Source organism: Ziziphus jujuba, chromosome 2 (assembly GCF_031755915.1).
Source record: "Ziziphus jujuba cultivar Dongzao chromosome 2, ASM3175591v1".
Classification (NCBI taxonomy): domain Eukaryota; kingdom Viridiplantae; phylum Streptophyta; class Magnoliopsida; order Rosales; family Rhamnaceae; genus Ziziphus; species Ziziphus jujuba.
The window spans coordinates 2532969-2550008 of record NC_083380.1 but is presented as its reverse complement, the minus strand read 5'-3'; the positions used below and the strand labels follow the sequence as shown (position 1 = coordinate 2550008).

Here is a 17040-nt window from a genome sequence, read left to right as displayed (position 1 = left end):
ATTGATTTAGTCGCCGGATGCAAAGTTTGAAAATGTTAATGACTGTTAAAGAGGATAGATGTTAAGAGAAGATACTATTACTGCATCACTTGGTAAATAAATTACATGAATTTATCGTTTATTATTGTTATTAATGGTTTATTCATTATACTACACCCTATGTTTATTAATCGTTTATTTAGTAATATTAATTTGTGTTTATGTTTTTTGTATGTAGAATTATGGATCCTTTTAATGAACATGTCCTCTCGGATGGGGATGGCGCTAGATCACCATCCAGTGATATGGAAAGGCCGAATACATCATCCCCAAGGCGTAGAAAACGAGGGGCCACAACAATAAAAGACCTTAGGAAGCATTTGGCAGGAAACAAAAGCTTGGAACCTCAATATAATGAGGTTGGAGTTGCTATTAACTCTGAGGCCGTTCAACTAAACAATTTGGAGGGCTCGTTGGCTAGGAGCACAATACCAATTAATATACCTAATTGGAGAGATGTGTCCGATAGGTTAAAAGATAACCTATGGGAATCAATAAAGGTACGGAGTGCATTATTGTTAGATATTGTTTATTATGAATAATATTTAATTGATGGAGATTTTATAATTCTTTTTTTGCATTTGCAGCTTGTATATATGCATTTTACTTGCATTTCTAACTTACCGCATTTACTTGTCAATCAATGTTACTAAATATATATATATATATATTTTAATTTTGCAGCAATATACGGGTAAGGATGATAGTTTTAGGAAGGCAACTTTAAAAGATTGTTGTGACAAATGGAGAAAATTCAAGAATTACTTATATAGATCTTTTGTTCGACCATATATTGACACACCCGAAAAGTTGAAGCATCGGCCCTCAATTTATGAATTCATAAGCCAAGAGGTGTGGGATGATTTTGTACAACAAAGGTTGTCGGATAAATTCCAAGTATAGTTTTATTTAACGCACGGTACTGTTGTATTAAATTTGTTATGGTGACTTATGTTATTTGGGTTTTCTAATATGTTTGTTTATAACTTTTGTAGGCATTAAGTCAAAAATATTCGGAAAAACGGCAATTAAACAAGTATCCGCATAGGATGGGTGCAATGGGCTACGCGAGATTAGAAAGAGCCATTGTATGCAATTTATTTTTATTTACATTTAACCATATTAATTTTGTCATTGTTACTTGATCACTTGCATTATTAAAATTAATCTATTTGTAATTTTGAAGCAACTTGAGAAAGGCACTGAAGATTATGTAGACCGAGATGACCTGTGGATACGGGCACGTATGGGGAAGGATGGAAAATATGCAAATGAAGAAACTGAACATGTAGCGGAAAAAATTGTGAGTATTGTATTTTTTATGAATATTTATTGCATATATTATTATTTAGTTCATTATTATATAAATTGATATATTCAATCATTTAAACAATATATTGTAGAATGACTTAAAGAAGAAGGCAATAGAAGGAGAAATTCGGCCTTCACCTCCTGTGGATATCCTAACACAAGCTTTGGGAAAAGAGGAGTATGGAGGTAGGCTTAGGGGTCGAGGCAAAGGATACACGGTGAATAACTTTTTCCATACTCCTAAGCCGAGTTCACAAAAAAAGACCAAGTCAGAGGGAAGTGGAAACAATTCAATCTATGAGATGCTGCTCAAAGGTCTGGTGGCGATCGTCAGAAATTCAAGCAGCAGCAGCGCTGCCCAAGTTGATGCGCTCATATCGGCATGTGGTATTCAGATTCCGTCACTCGCTCATCCAGCCGATACTGTTGCTGCTCCTGGGACCCAAGTCGATGATGTTGTTGGTCAAGGGACCCCTCCAGCCGATGATGTTAATGCTCCTGAGACCCAAGTCGATGATGTTGCTGCTCATGGGACCCCCCCAGCCGATGATGTTGATGCTCCGGGCACCCAATTCGATGATGTTGCTGCTCATGGGACCTAATCTACATCTTGGATTGATGCTCCTCGGATCTATCCTGAGGTAATTATTTCATATATATATATATATGTATGTATGTTTAAGTGGGTTATTACTATCTATATAGCTCCCATGGTTGAAGAGTCTTACCTACCGCCATGAGGTCATGGGATTGAGTCTTTAAGTTGAAGGAATATTGTCATGTGAACATATATTAATCTTTTTATTTTTATTTTTAAACTTTGCAGGGTGTAAAATGCAATCTTGCACATGGCAATGTTGGCCATATAGTAGCACGTGGCACTTTGGTACCTTCGCTGCCAACGGATATGTGCCATGGTGTGAAGCTAGGTGCAGCAAATTATAAGGTCACTGTTGATGACGTTATTGATGGATTTGCACCTTTGCCTATTCCGTCATTTGACATCATATGTGTCGGTGATGCTGAAGGTGCATTTGTTGCATGGCCAAGAGATCTTGTTATCTTGCCATCTGAGGAGGTATTGTTCGATGCAGCTATATATATTAATGAAGTTTAAAATAATTTCATTTTTGTTCTATTTTAAATGTTGTTTGTTGATGTTTTGTAGGGAAGCTCGAACAGGTCAAATGTTGAGAATGATCAAGATGATAATGTTGATCCCTTAATCGTTACCCCAACGATCCGAGAGTTGCTACGTCGGATCAAGGATGTCGATAGCGATCATTTATGGTTTTTTAATATGAAAAAAGAGATCTTTGGGGAAGAACAACAGTTAGGCATAGCGAGTAGCGATATAAACGATTTTTGTTATATGCAAGAATTATCTTCCGAATGCATCTTGTTCTACATAAGGTAAACTAAATTTGGATGTCTTTATAACTAATTCTTTAATTTAATTAATTAAACACTATAATTACTTGTAATCGGATTATGTAGGCATTTATGTGAGGGATTGATGGGCTCCTTCGAAAGGAATTATTGCTTTGTTCATCCAGATATTATTGCTTCGGTTGGTCATCAAAACCCTCATGAACGGATATTAAATATATTGAGTAGATGGCAAGATGCAAGAAATAATCAACTATGGTTATTTCCCTACTGTGCAAGGTAATATTGTGTTAGTTTTATTGAATTATGTTATGAAAATATGAATTTCGAGAAACATCATATTAACTAAAATATTTATTGGTGTTTTTAGTAATCATTGGATGCTATGTGTTGTTGATTTATACAAAGCAGTAGCATGGTTTTTTTATTCTTTGAAGACTCATAAGAATATAATTGATAAGGATCTAAAATCTTTGATCGACGAGTAAGTTAATTAATAACTCTAATATTTTTAATTAATTGTTCTTATATTGGATTTGTACTTTTGAAGCTACTGTATAATCTTATACAATATTTATATTTCTATATAGTTCCTTCATTGCATGGAACCAAGGAAAGACATTTGAAAAGAAACTTCGGTGGCAAAATACTAAGGTAATTATTATATATAAACTTAGCATTATTAGTTGTTAGTTAATTTAAATACTTGTATATATTCGTATCTAATATTACACATAATTTACTGTTTGCAAATTTAGACACCGATGCAGCCCGGGAATACGGAATGCAGTTACTATATGATGATGATAATGCGAGATATCATTAGGAGCAAAGTTCCTCCCCGGGACTTAAGAGGAATGGTAAATTATTATTAATTTAATGATTTCATCATATTTCTATTATGTAATAATTAATATTTATGATTATTTGTATATGTATTAACATAAGTTTCTCATGTTCAGTACGAAGGTGTCACTTGGTTACAAGCTGAAAATGTCAACGAATTTAGAGATGAATGGGCAACAGCGATGATCACAAGTATCTCAAACCAATGAATATATATGCATGGTAGTGAAATAGCTAGCTTTTGTTAATAGCTTTTGTTTGTACATATAAAATATCATAGACAAATTTGTGAAAATCGCTCATAAGGTAGTATTTGTTTTGCATGAACTTTGGTTTTAAACATACCAATTTTACAAAATTTCAAACAATATTAAAAATAATTAAAATAAACGATGAACAGGCGACGCACAATATGCTTGAGAGTCACCTGATACAAATAATGCAAAAAAAACAAACACCATCACAATTATGTGCTTCAATATTTTAACAGATTATTTGATGCCAAAAGTAAACCAGATTGATAAATATTTTCACAAAACCAAAGGAAAAAAAAATATTTAAATAAAAGGTCAATAGGCGACGCACAAAATGCTTGAGGGTCGCTTGATACAAATAAGAAAAAAAAAACAAAAAAAAAGCTCTGTGATGCTGCTTAAACATTTTCACTTGTTATTTAAAGTTGAAAGAAAATCAATTGTTTAATACTTACTAAAAACCCAAAAAAAAAAAAATAATACATTAATAGGCGACGCATAATGATTCAGCATCGTCTGATATCAATAATATGTCTTCCAAAAAATTTTTTGGAAAAAACAAAAAAAAAATGCATTGTGATGCTGCTTATACATTTTCACTTGTTATTTAAAGTTGAAAGAAAATCAACTGCTCAATACTTAGAAAAAAACCCAAAAAAAAAATTGTTACACTAATAGGCGACGCATAATGGTGTTTATGCGTCGCCTTATATCAATAAAATGTTTTCCAAAAAAATTATTTGAAAAAACATAAAAAAAAAAGCACTGTGAAGCAGTTTAAACATTTTCACTTGTTATTTAAAGTTGAAAGAAAATCAACTGTTTAATACTTAATAAATGCCAAAAACAAAAATAATAATACATTAATAGGTGACTCATAATGCTTATTTGTCGCCTTATAAGAATAATATGTCTTCAAAAAAATTTTTGCAACAAAAAAAAAAAAAAAAAAAAGCACTATGATTCTGATTAAACATTTTCACTTGTTATTTAAAGTTGAAAGAAAATCAACTGTTTAATACTTAGAAAAAAACCAAAAAAAATAATTGTTACACTAATAGATGACGCATAATAGTGTTGATGCGTTGCCGTATATCAATAAATATTTTCCGAAAAATTTATTTGAAAAAACAAAAAAAAAAGCACTGTGAAGCAGCTTAAACGTTTTCACTTGTTATTTAGAATTGAAAGAATTCAACTGTTTAATACTTACTAAAAATTCCAAAAAAAAAAATTTGATAATACACTAATAGGCGACGAATAATGCTTCTGTGTCGCTTGATATCGTTAATATGTCTTCTAAAAAATTTTTTTCAAAAAAACAAAAAAACAAAAGCACTGTGATACTGATTAAACATTTTCACTTGTTATTTAAAGTTGAAAGAAAATCAACTGTTACATACTTACAAAAAACGCCCAAAAAAAAAATGTTACCCTAATAGGCGACACATAACAGTGTGTGAGTCGCTTATATCAATAAAATATTTTTCAAAAAATTTATTTGAAAAAACAAAAAAAAAAAATCACTTTGAAGCAGCTTAAACATTTTCACTTGTTATTTAAATTTGAAAGAAATCAACTGTTTAATACTTACTAAAAATCATAAAAAAAAATATAATAATACACTAATAGGCGACACATAATTATTCTGTGTCGCCTGATATCATTAATATGTCTTCCAAAAATTTTGTTGGAAAAAACAATAAAAAAAGCACTGTGATGCTGCTTAAACATTTTCACTTGTTATTTAAAGTTGAAAGAAAATCAACTGTTTAATACTTACAAAAGAACCAAAAAACAAATTTATTACCCTAATAGGCAACGCATAAGAGTGTGTATATGTTGCTTTATATAAATAAAATATTTTCTGAAATATTTAAACATTTTCACTTGTTATTTAAAGTTGAAAGAAAATCAACTGTTGCATACTTACAAAAAACGCAAAAAAAAAAAAAAATGTTACACTAATAGGCAACGCATAACAGTGTTTATGCGTCGCCTTATATCAATAAAATATTTTCCAACAAATTTATTTGAAAAAACAAAAATAAAAAAGAACTTTGAAGCAGCTTAAACATTTTCACTTGTTATTTAAATTTGAAAGAAATCAACTGTTTAATACTTACTAAAAATCTTAAAAAAATATATAATAATACACCAATAGGCGACGAATAATTCTTCTGTGCCGCCTGATATCATTACTATGTCTTCCAAAAATTTTGTTGGAAAAAACAACAAAAAAAGCACTGTGATGCTGCTTAAACATTTTCACTTGTTATTTAAAGTTGAAAGAAAATCAACTATTACATACTTACAAAAAATGCCCAAAAAAAAAAAATGTTACACTAATAGGCGACGCATAACAGTGTTTATGCGTCGCCTTATATCAATAAAATATTTTCCAACAAATTTTTTGAAAAAACAAAAAAAAAGCACTATGATGCTGCTTAAACATTTTCACTTGTTATTTAAAGTGGAAATAAAATCAACTGTTTAATACTTACAAAGAACCCAAAAAAAAAAAAATTTAACTAATAGGCGATGCATAATGCTTCTTTGTCGCCTGATATCAATAATATGTCTTCCTAAAAATTTTTTGGAAAAAAAAAAAAAGCACTGTGATGCTGCTTAAACATTTTCACTTGTTATTTAAAGTTGAAAGAAAATCAACTATTACATACTTACAAAAAACGCCAAAAAAAAAATGTTACACTAAGAGGCGACGTATAACAGTGTTTATGCGTCGCCTTATATCAATAAAATATTTTCCAACAAATTTTTTGAAAAAACAAAAAAAAAACACTATGATGCTGCTTAAACATTTTCACTTGTTATTTAAAGTGGAAATAAAATCAACTGTTTAATACTTACAAAGAACCCCAAAAAAAAAAAATTTAACTAATAGGCGACGCATAATGCTTCTATGTCGCCTGATATCAATAATATGTCTTCCTAAAAATTTTTTGGAAAAAAAAAAAGCACTGTGATGTTGCTTAAACATTTTCACTTGCTATTTAAAGTTGAAAGAAAGTCAACTGATTAATATTTTCAAAAATCCAAAAAAAAATAATAATTTAATAGGCGACTCATAGAGTTTGTTATGCGTCGCCAGATATTTGTTAAGTGGAACGAAAAAAAAATTAAGATACTGTAAGTTTTCTTAAATATTTTCACCTATTTGGAAAGTTGAAAGAAAATCAGATTGATTAACAATTATCTTTAGTGTAGCATTTAAACAATACAATTGATAAAAAATATACGCACTCTATTAAAGGCGACTCTATTGGGCTGAATATTCAGCGACTATCAGTCTTATGCGTCGTGTGTTTTTGTTTCTCGCGACTTCTCGACGTCAACTTTTTTCTTATGCGTCGTCGATTGGTCGAATTTTTACTGACGTATTAATCTCAGAGTCGCGGTTTTATTTTTTTATACACATTTAGCTCGTAGCGTCGCTAATAATGTGTCGCTAGAGCTTAATTTTCGCGTAGTGCTTATGCCCTTTAATGAAGTAGTTAGTTTTCTGTTCGGATAAAGTTTTGCAAGTTTAATAAATTTATTCAATAAACTTTGTTTAAAAGCTTAGGTTTTATGTTTAAAAATAAGTTTGACCCTAAAAACACTTTAAAATACGCTCCCTTCTTATTATTTTTTTAAATTTATGAGAGTAAGTTTAAAAATAAAATACATTTCTTTTTTTTATTAATAATAATATAAAATATAATATCTTTAAAAAAAAACCATAAAAGTATTAACCTTTAAAATATTTTCCCTTCTTATTTATTCATGCCTAAAAAAAAAAAAATCCTAAAAACATTCTTATAGAAAAACATTCTTTGTGTTTTTCTTTTTTTCTATTTTTGGTGAATATCAAAAAAAAAAAACATTCTTAGTTTTTTTGGTGAATATATATATATATATATATATATATGTTATAGGAAAAGGTTCTTATTATATGAATATTATCAAAACATTCTTAATTGTGTTAATTAAAATGTCTATCATATTTACCAAAATAAAAATATCTCTTTTATTTTTGAGATCTCATTTTTCTGGCTATTACTACTGATTACTCAAAAATGATATATAATCCAAAAATCAGTTTTATTATTTTTAAATTTTTAAAAATAAATAAAAAAGTTTTTTTTTAGGGGGGGGGGTGTAAAATAATAAAAAAACGTTTTTTGTAAACAGGATAAAAAAAAGAAAAAAAAAAGATAGCCTTTTCTACTTTTTTTTATAATTTTTTTATATTATTTTTAAGGACATAAATGGAATGTCATGAAATGTAAAATTGATAGTCTAAGGAATAAACTAGTTTTACAACATAACAATAGCATCAATAAGAATTGCAACTAGAAAGTGAAAAAAAAAATAATAATAATTTGAGAAAGTAGACAAGAATTGTAATAAGAAGAAAATGAAAAGATAAAAAGCATTAGAAAGTAGAAAGGATAACTAAACACAAAGACAGTGTAGAAGTAAACAGAAGGAGAAAAGCAGGAAAAAAAAAAAGACTAAAGAGAGAAAGTAAAGGAAGATATAAAAGAGAAAGGAGAGATGTAAAAGAAAGAGACAAAACAGAAAAAAAAGTCAAGAGGAAAATGTAATAGAGATAGAGAAAAGAGAAGCAAAGAGAGAAGAATGTAAAGAGAAATTGGAAAGGGAAAGAAAGCAAGTAAAAGAGAGAGGGGGACACACACCACACCACACCCACCCACAACAGAGAGAGGAAGAGACCTGGAAATCCCAGCAGTCTTCTTCCTCCCAAGCCTAAAAAAATCTTTATCTTTTATTATCAAAAATTATCTTTTACAACTGAGTTTCGCATAAATGAATCAAATCCAAATTTGAAACAATTGGATCAGTATCTGTTATGCTGTCCAGTGCACTTTTTCCATATTCCTTTAGGCCCCTTGTGGCTCAAGTTTGAATATGGCTATTTGCATCTTAATTATATTGCTCTCTTGCATCTTACTTATACAGCTCTTTGCATCAAGATAACTAATGGCTGCTCCTTTCACTAAATACTGTCGAGAAACTATAACCGCTAAGTGTTAAAGCTTGACAAGGTTATGAAACAACTGTATCAAAGCATCTCTAGCCTGCAATTCATAAGGGAAAAAACAAAAAAAGTCAGATGCAAATTTTAAGAAGACATATGTTGGAAAATCAAAACAAACAAACAACACAAAACTTATCGAGGTTCGGCCAAGATAGCCTACATCCTCATTGCTTCGGCAAGAGCTTCTGATCTCTTATTAATCTTGCAGCAATTACAAAGAAAACCAACACTTGTACACAAACTGGTTTTCACACAGAAAACACAATCAAAACCCGAAGCCCTTTTCTACACCCTTTCTACTATGTGTATTCAATCTAATTCACTCAGAGATTTTTCACTAAGAAAAATGAATACAATAAGAGAAAATGTAGAACACGAATCTTGGAGCTCCTCACTCTTTCTCAATCTTGAAAAATTGGTATTTCTGTTACTTAGCTCGAAGAGGAAGAGTTCTGTGTAAATATATTACATAACAGCTTCAAAACGACGTCGTCCAACTTATTATGAGGAATCACTCAGATTAAGACACGTAGCTTGCAATTATTCTGTTATAATAGGCTTGAAATGACCACTTTGTCCTTCTTTATTTCCAAGTAAATGAAATGATGCACTTTGCCCTTCTAAAACTTATCCATCGAGTCTGAGAAATCACACCAGCTTAAGTCTTCTCCAAAGTGTTGATCATACACACCAGAACATTGCAAGATTGAATTTGTGGATTAAATCTTCACATATCTCTACGTAATCCTCAAATTCAACAAAACACAGAAGCTCATCACCATCTCAGCAAGATTTCTTCATAAATTAATCAGCCTGCTCCTATTCGAAGCAGGTTCTTGCAAGTGTTAAACTTGCCAACAGTAAGCACTTTTGTTCCCATATCTGAAGGATTAAACTCTGTAGGGATCTTCTCTAATCTGATTACTTTCTGAGCTGTCATATCTCGAATGAAATGATATCTAACTTGAATGTTCTTAGATCTTTCATGAAACACTGGATTTTTACACAAATGTATTGCACTTTGACTATCTGAGTACAAAGTAACCTCCTGCTTAAGTGCTTTAAGCTCTATCAGTAGCCCTTTAAGCCAAATGGCTTCTTTTGCAGCCTCAGTTGCTGCCATATATTCTGATTCAGTCGTTGACAAAGCCACCACAGGCTGTAACTGAGATTTCCAACTTATGCAATTTCCACACAAGGTAAATGCATAAGAGGACATTGACCTTCTCTTGTCCCTATCTCCTGCATAATCAGAATCTAGATATCCATTTAGCTCCACCCCACTTGAATCCCTTTTATAAATCAATCCTTCACTCGCTGTATGTTTCAAATACCTTAGAAGCCATTTTAAAGCTTCCCAATGATCTTGGCCAAGATTTGCCATAAATCTACTCAAGACACTAATGGCATGAGCTAAATTAGGCCTAGTTAAGATCATCACATACATCACTGATTCCACAGCATTAGAATAAGGAATTGCTATCATGTCTTCCTTCTCTTGCTCAGTTGATGGGCATTGTTCACTTGACAATTTGAAATGTCCAACAAGAGGTACACTTGCAGGCTTTGCACCTTCCATTGAAAACCTTGAAATTACCTTCTGAATATATGAAAATTACAGCAACTTCATTTCACATCTTGACCTGTTTCTCACTATCTCTATGGCCAAAATCTTCTTGGCTGGTCCAAGATCCTTCATTTCGAACTCTGACTTTAATAAGTTCTTCACAATTTGTATAATTCTGCCATTTGGTCTAGCTAGAAGCATGTCATCTACATATAACAGAAGATACACTGCTTTATCTATCATAGGATCTTTAAAATATAAACAACTGTCAAAATTACTTCTTTCAAAACCAGATTTCACCACAAATGAGTCAAAACATTTATACCACTGCCTTGGTGATTCCTTAAGTCCATACAGTGACTTCTTAAGCAAGCACACCAAATCTCCACCTTTCCTTTTAATCTCAAAACCTTCAGGCTGCTTCATATATATTATTTCTTCCAATTCACCTTGGAGAAAGGCAGTCTTGACATCCATTTGTTCTAATTCCCATTCAAAATGAGTCACTAATGCTAACATGACTCTTATACTTGTATACTTCACAACCGGTGAGAAAATCTCATTGTAGTCTACTCCTTCCACCTGAGTAAATCCCTTGGCCACTAATCTAGCCTTAAACCTCACTGGTTCAGATTTAGACATGCCCTTCTTGACCTTGTAGATCCATTTACAATCTACAACTCTTTGATTTGGTGGTGTTGGTACTAAGTCCCAAGTTCTGTTCTTATGAAGAGATTCCATTTCCTCCTTCATGGCTTCTTTCCATTTTGCTGACTCCTTAGATTTCACTGCTTCTTTGTAACTTCTTGGCTCATTATCAGTGAGCTCTTCGAATGCCACCAATGCATAAGCTATGTAGTCTGTATAACTCTACTTCCTGTTTGGTTTCCCTTTCCTCTTATCTCTATCTCTTGTCAGCAAATAGCCAGGTGATGCTATATTTTTGTTTCTTGTACTTGGTGACTGCTGTTGAGTGTGATTATCTTCAAATTCTTCATCAGACTGTGCAGGTGTTAGTTTTTCTGGTTCATCACCTCTTGCAGGTTCATTTACTCCTTCTAAAGTTGGCCTTCCATCCAGGTCTTCACTATCTTGGTTTTCCACCTTAGGAAACAGATTTAAACTTCTAGTCTCCACTTTGTTGCTCATTTCATCACCTGCACTGTTAGTGTAACAGCCCAGTACCACCCGCATCAAGATATTGTCCTCTTTGGCCCAGGGTTCACTCCCTCTCTCCCCCCTGGCCTCAAGGTTTTGTCAAAACGCGTCTTGTAGGGAGAGGTGTGCCCCTCTCCAACCAATGTGGGATGCTACAATCCTCCCCCTTTGGGGCCCAGCGTCCTCGCTGGCACACCGATCCGGGTCCAGCTCTGATACCACTGTAACAGCCCAATACCACCCGCATCAAGATATTGTCCTCTTTGGCCCAGGGTTCACTCCCTCTCTCCCCCCTGGCCTCAAGGTTTTGTCAAAACGCGTCTTGTAGGGAGAGGTGTGCCCCTCTCCAACCGATGTGGGATGTTACAGTTAGTATCTTTGCAAGGCATAGAATTTTCATCAAAAATGACATCTCTACTAATAATGACTTTAAAACCTTTACTTTCTCTATCCCAAAGCCTATAGCTTTTAATTCCCTTAGGGTAGCCTAAGAAAATACATTTCAAACTCCTAGGTTCAAGTTTCCCTTCAAATTGATGGACATAAGCAGCACAGCCAAAAATCCTCAGCTTGCTATAAGCAAGCTTCTTACCAAGCCATATATGTTCAGGAGTTCTAAAATTTAAAGCTGTAGAAGGTGACAAATTCACCAAATACATGGTTGTCATAACAGCGTCTCCCCAAAACAGCTTAGGTAACCCAGATGACACTAGCATGCATCTTACCTTATCGAGTAAGGTTCTATTCATTCTTTCAGCCACACCATTTTGCTGTAGTATGTATTTCATAGTTCTATGCCTTAAAATACCATTTGACTTGTAAAAGTTATCAAATTCTCTATTGCAAAACTCAAGACCATTGTCTGTTCTTAAAATTTTAACAGTTTTGCTGGTTTGGTTTTCAACCAGCAATTTCCACTCTTTAAACCTTGAAAAAGCCTCATATTTAGTCTTTAACAAGTATATCCAGACTTTTCTAGAATAATCATCAATTATAGACAAAAAAATATCTATTTCCACTCTGTGTTTGCACCCTAGCAGGTCCCCACAAATCAGCATGAACATAATCTAAGACAGATTTGGCCCTATTTGAGCTCAAATTAAAACTGAGCCTGTGCTGTTTGCCCAAAATACAGGTTTCACAAGACTCTAAATTACTGACTACATCCTTATCAAAAACATTTTGTTTATTCAAGTAATACAGGCCTTTTTCACTAATGTGACCTAATCTCTTATGCCATAAAGCAGTTTTATCAACAGGTGAACTTATAGAAGCATTACTCGAATTGACTAATGGCTTACCAAGTAAGACATATGGGCCATTTTTCTTCTGACCCTTCATTACTACAAGTGATCCTTTGGTCACTTTCATGACACCATTCTCTGCTTTACAGGACAAGCCAGATTCATCTAACATGCCAAGAGAAATTAAATTTCTCTTCAAATCAAGCACATGCCTTACCACAGTAAGAATTTTAATGGTACCATCTACTAACTGTAGCTGCACATTACCAATGCCAGTTACTGAACATGATCGATTATTGCCTAACAAAACTTGGCCACCATCACACTTAGTATATGAGTTGAAACAACTCAAATCAGGACACATGTGGAAAGAACAACCAGAATCCAACACCCATTCAGTATGATTTTGGCTTGTGGACACTACCAAGACTTCTGCAGGTTCTAAACTAGTGTAGGCCACTGCTAAATCTCCAAACTCTTGACTTTTTTCTTTCTCATCTTTCTTCTTTTTAAAACAATTTTTAATAATGTGTCCCTCTCTCTTACAGTAATAGCACCTCCTACCCCTAGTTCTAGATTTAGACCTGAAGTTCTCCCTAGACTTACTCCTGTGGTCACCATGACCCCAACTTCAAGTAGCACTCCTACCCCTCACAGTAAGTCCTTCACCTTTGGATTCAGACTTCAATTCCAAGTCTCTAGATCTAAGGGTACTTACAACAGTATCTAAGGTCAAGGAGTCCCTACCATACTTAATGGCATTCTTTACTTCTCTATAAGTCTCAGGCAATGAGTTTAATAAGATCACAGCATGATGTTCATCATCAAAAGTAACTTTACAGTTTGCAAGGCTTAAGATTAAATGATTAAAGGCATCAAGATTTGTGTCCAAATCCTTAGTAGTATCCATCTTAAAGCCAAAAAATTGCTCAAGTAAAAGAATTCTATCAGGTAAGGATCTTACCAAGTAAAGCTGTTCAAGTTTTTGCCACATTTGAGAAGTAGTACTTACATCATCGACTTGCCTCAGAACACTATCAGAGAGATGCAATATAATTGTGCTCATTGCAATTTCATCAATCTCATGCTTCTTTTCATCAGTAACATCAGCAGCATAAATTCCATCGATTGCCTTAGCCACCTTCATCTGCACCAGTACTGCTCTCATTTTCTTACGCCACAGCAAGAAATCTCCTTTGCCATTGAAAACATCAATTTCCAATTTTGTAGCCATTCCTGACTTCTCGAAAAATTGAAAACCCTCACAAAGATGATTCTCACAGAAAATGTAAAAAAACCAAGAATCAAGAACACTTAACTAAGCTCTGATACCACTGTTGGAAAATCAGAACAAATAAACAACACAAAACTTATTGAGGTTCGGCAAAGATAGCCTACGTCCTCGTTGCTCTAGCGAGAGCTTCTAATCTCTTATTAATCTTGCAGCAATTACAAAGAAAACCAACACTTGTACACAAACTGGTTTTCACACAGAAAACACAATCAAAACTCGAAGCCCCTTTCTACACCCTTTCTACTATGTGTATTCAATCTAATTCACTCAGAGATTTTTCACTAAGAAAAATGAATACAATAAGAGAAAATGTAGAACACGAATCTTGGAGCTCCTCACTCTTTCTCAATCTTGAAAAACTGGTATTTCTGTTACTTAGCTCGAAGAGGAAGAGTTCTGTGTATATATATTACATAACAGCTTCAAAACGACGTCGTCCAACTTATTATGAGGAATCACTCAGATTAAGACATGTAACTTGCAGTTATTCTGTTATAATAGGCTTGAAATGACCACTTTATCCTTATTTATTTCCAAGTAAATGAAACGATGTGTTTTGCCCTTCTAAAACTTATCCATCAAGTTTGAGAAATCACACCAGCTTAAGTCTTCTCCAAAGTGTTGAGCATACACACCAGAACTTTGCAAGATTGAATTTGTGGATTAAATCTTCACAACATAAGAAAAATAGGACCTATTTGCTACAAACTAAAACCACAAAGTGTGCGAGCTTGAAAAGGTTGATTTTAGTCTCAAAGTCATTGATGTAATTTTGATACAACTGTATTCTATAGCATCCACAAGGAAAAAGGATAAAAATGTCAGATTTAATAGGTGAAGACATTAGAAAGATAAGTCCTACTTGCAAATTTATATGTTACAAAAGAAAAATGCAAAACATAGAGACAGATTCTAAGCAAAGAAGCATATTTTTAGTACTTCCTTTTTAAATGATTTGCAAGCCTAACATACAATTGGCAAACATTTGGCAAATGTAATGAGGAAGCAGATTATGTTATGCTACATACATTAGCTTTTTTTCTGAGGAAAAAAATAAAATATATATATATATATATATCAATGAATTCTCATCTTGTATATGTCTCAAAAGAAAAATACAAAACACAGAGACAGATTCTAAACAAAGAAGCTTATTTTTGTACTCCCCTTTCTAATGATTTGAGCCTAACATACAACTGGCAAACATTTAGCAAATGCAATGTGGAAGGAAATTATGTTATGCTACATTACATTTAACCGTTTTTTAAAAAAATATAAAAAAATAACTATCAGTGAGTTCTCCTCTCGTATACCAAGGCCTTCTTTTTAAGAATCTCACAATTATACTGTCTCTCTCATTTACTTTCCCATCTTTGCAGCAATACTTGGGAAAGTAGTTTACAAAATCTTTGTTTCCTAGTTCAAATAACGATGCGCAAATTCCAATCAAAAGTATGAAACAAGAATGCTAATTCCATATATTTGTTGAGACCTTTAGAAAGAGCTAATACATACATACCTTATAATAATCCCAGAATGCAGAAAAAACAAGCCATTATGTTGTACTGGCTTGAAGTAAATTTGGTCCATAACACAATTGTGTGAAAAAAATTTAAGAATCTGTGATGAGTCAACATGCCATAAATTTCAGAAAGGCCTGAAACAAATATCAAGAAATTACAAGATAAGGGTTGATGCTCAATGTGTCAATACTAAGCATTGTAAGTTACCTCAGGTTCAGCATATTTAAAATTCCAAGAGGCATTAAACACCTTTTTGTAGTATTTTTCATTTTAATCTCTTTGACTGATGACATCATGCCAAGGGTTAAGGTTCTTGCAAATGATCAATTACAGATAGAATTCCTATCGGAGTAAATATTAACTACAACACAATATTGGCCAAGCTTACATATTCCGGAGAATAACTCCCTCAGGAAGCATATTTCTCTCTTTAAGGAAAGAGTAATACCATTCAATAAAAATGGTTTTTAGAAAATAATTCAAAAATAAATATATAAATAAATGAGCAGCAAAAAGGGTTTAAAATTTTAGAGAAAAAGATAGCCAAATTATGCATGGACTAACAGAACCAGACAGCACAGACAAATAGAACAGTAATAGTTAAATGCTATATGCAAACAACATAGGATCATTTTTGTCAACTAGATCATACTTATATGTAAACACATTGCCATTTCTTGTTTCTTCAAACCTGTTTGACAATATATCATGTGGTCTTCTTGATTATGATTTAAATACTATAACATTAAAAAAAAGGAATCTAAAATCTAACTTTCATCAAACCCTATTTCCCAAATCATCTAAATTGAAAAGGCACTCATACTCATGAAACAGCAACATTTACAAGTTTCACTACTTCAAAAAATAAAAATAAAAAAATAAAAAAAATAAAAATATTAGAATTCACAGACGGCTACACATAGACACAGTCAATCATACAGAAGGATGAAATTCTCATAGAAAATAGACCTGGAGAGGATGGGTCAGTTGGTGGGCAGAGCTTCTCAATATTTTGCAAAAAGCGACTCCATTGAAACCGAATTGGTAACGATCTGGGTTTCTTAGAAAACAATGGAGATGAGAGGAAAAAAACAAAAAAAAAATAACTTTATAAATTGAAAAAGAAAAAGCAAAACTATGTTTTTAGTTTTTCGATTGGTTATATATATATATATATAAGGGAATAGAAAGTGTTTTAAATTCAAATTATTTTCCTGTTAGTATTTTAAATTCGAATTTTTTTTTACCGTTAGAATTCTTCTACACTCTTTGAAATAAAATATGACCCTTTTTTTGCTTTTCTATTATGACCGTTCATAAAAAAAAAAAAAAAAAAAAAAAAAAAAAAAA

The 17040-nt window shown here is 32.5% G+C and overlaps 1 long non-coding RNA gene across 1 annotated transcript; it reads right to left on the bottom strand.

The window, feature by feature from the left end:
* Window positions 1–8182: 8182 nt before the first annotated feature.
* Window positions 8183–16784, bottom strand: LOC125422500 (uncharacterized). Its single transcript, XR_007241197.2, has 3 exons — window positions 16660–16784; window positions 15687–15824; window positions 8183–8944 (listed from the first exon to the last, which is right to left on the bottom strand). It is a non-coding gene; the product is annotated as an uncharacterized LOC125422500 (long non-coding RNA).
* Between the last annotated feature and the right edge of the window lie 256 nt (window positions 16785–17040).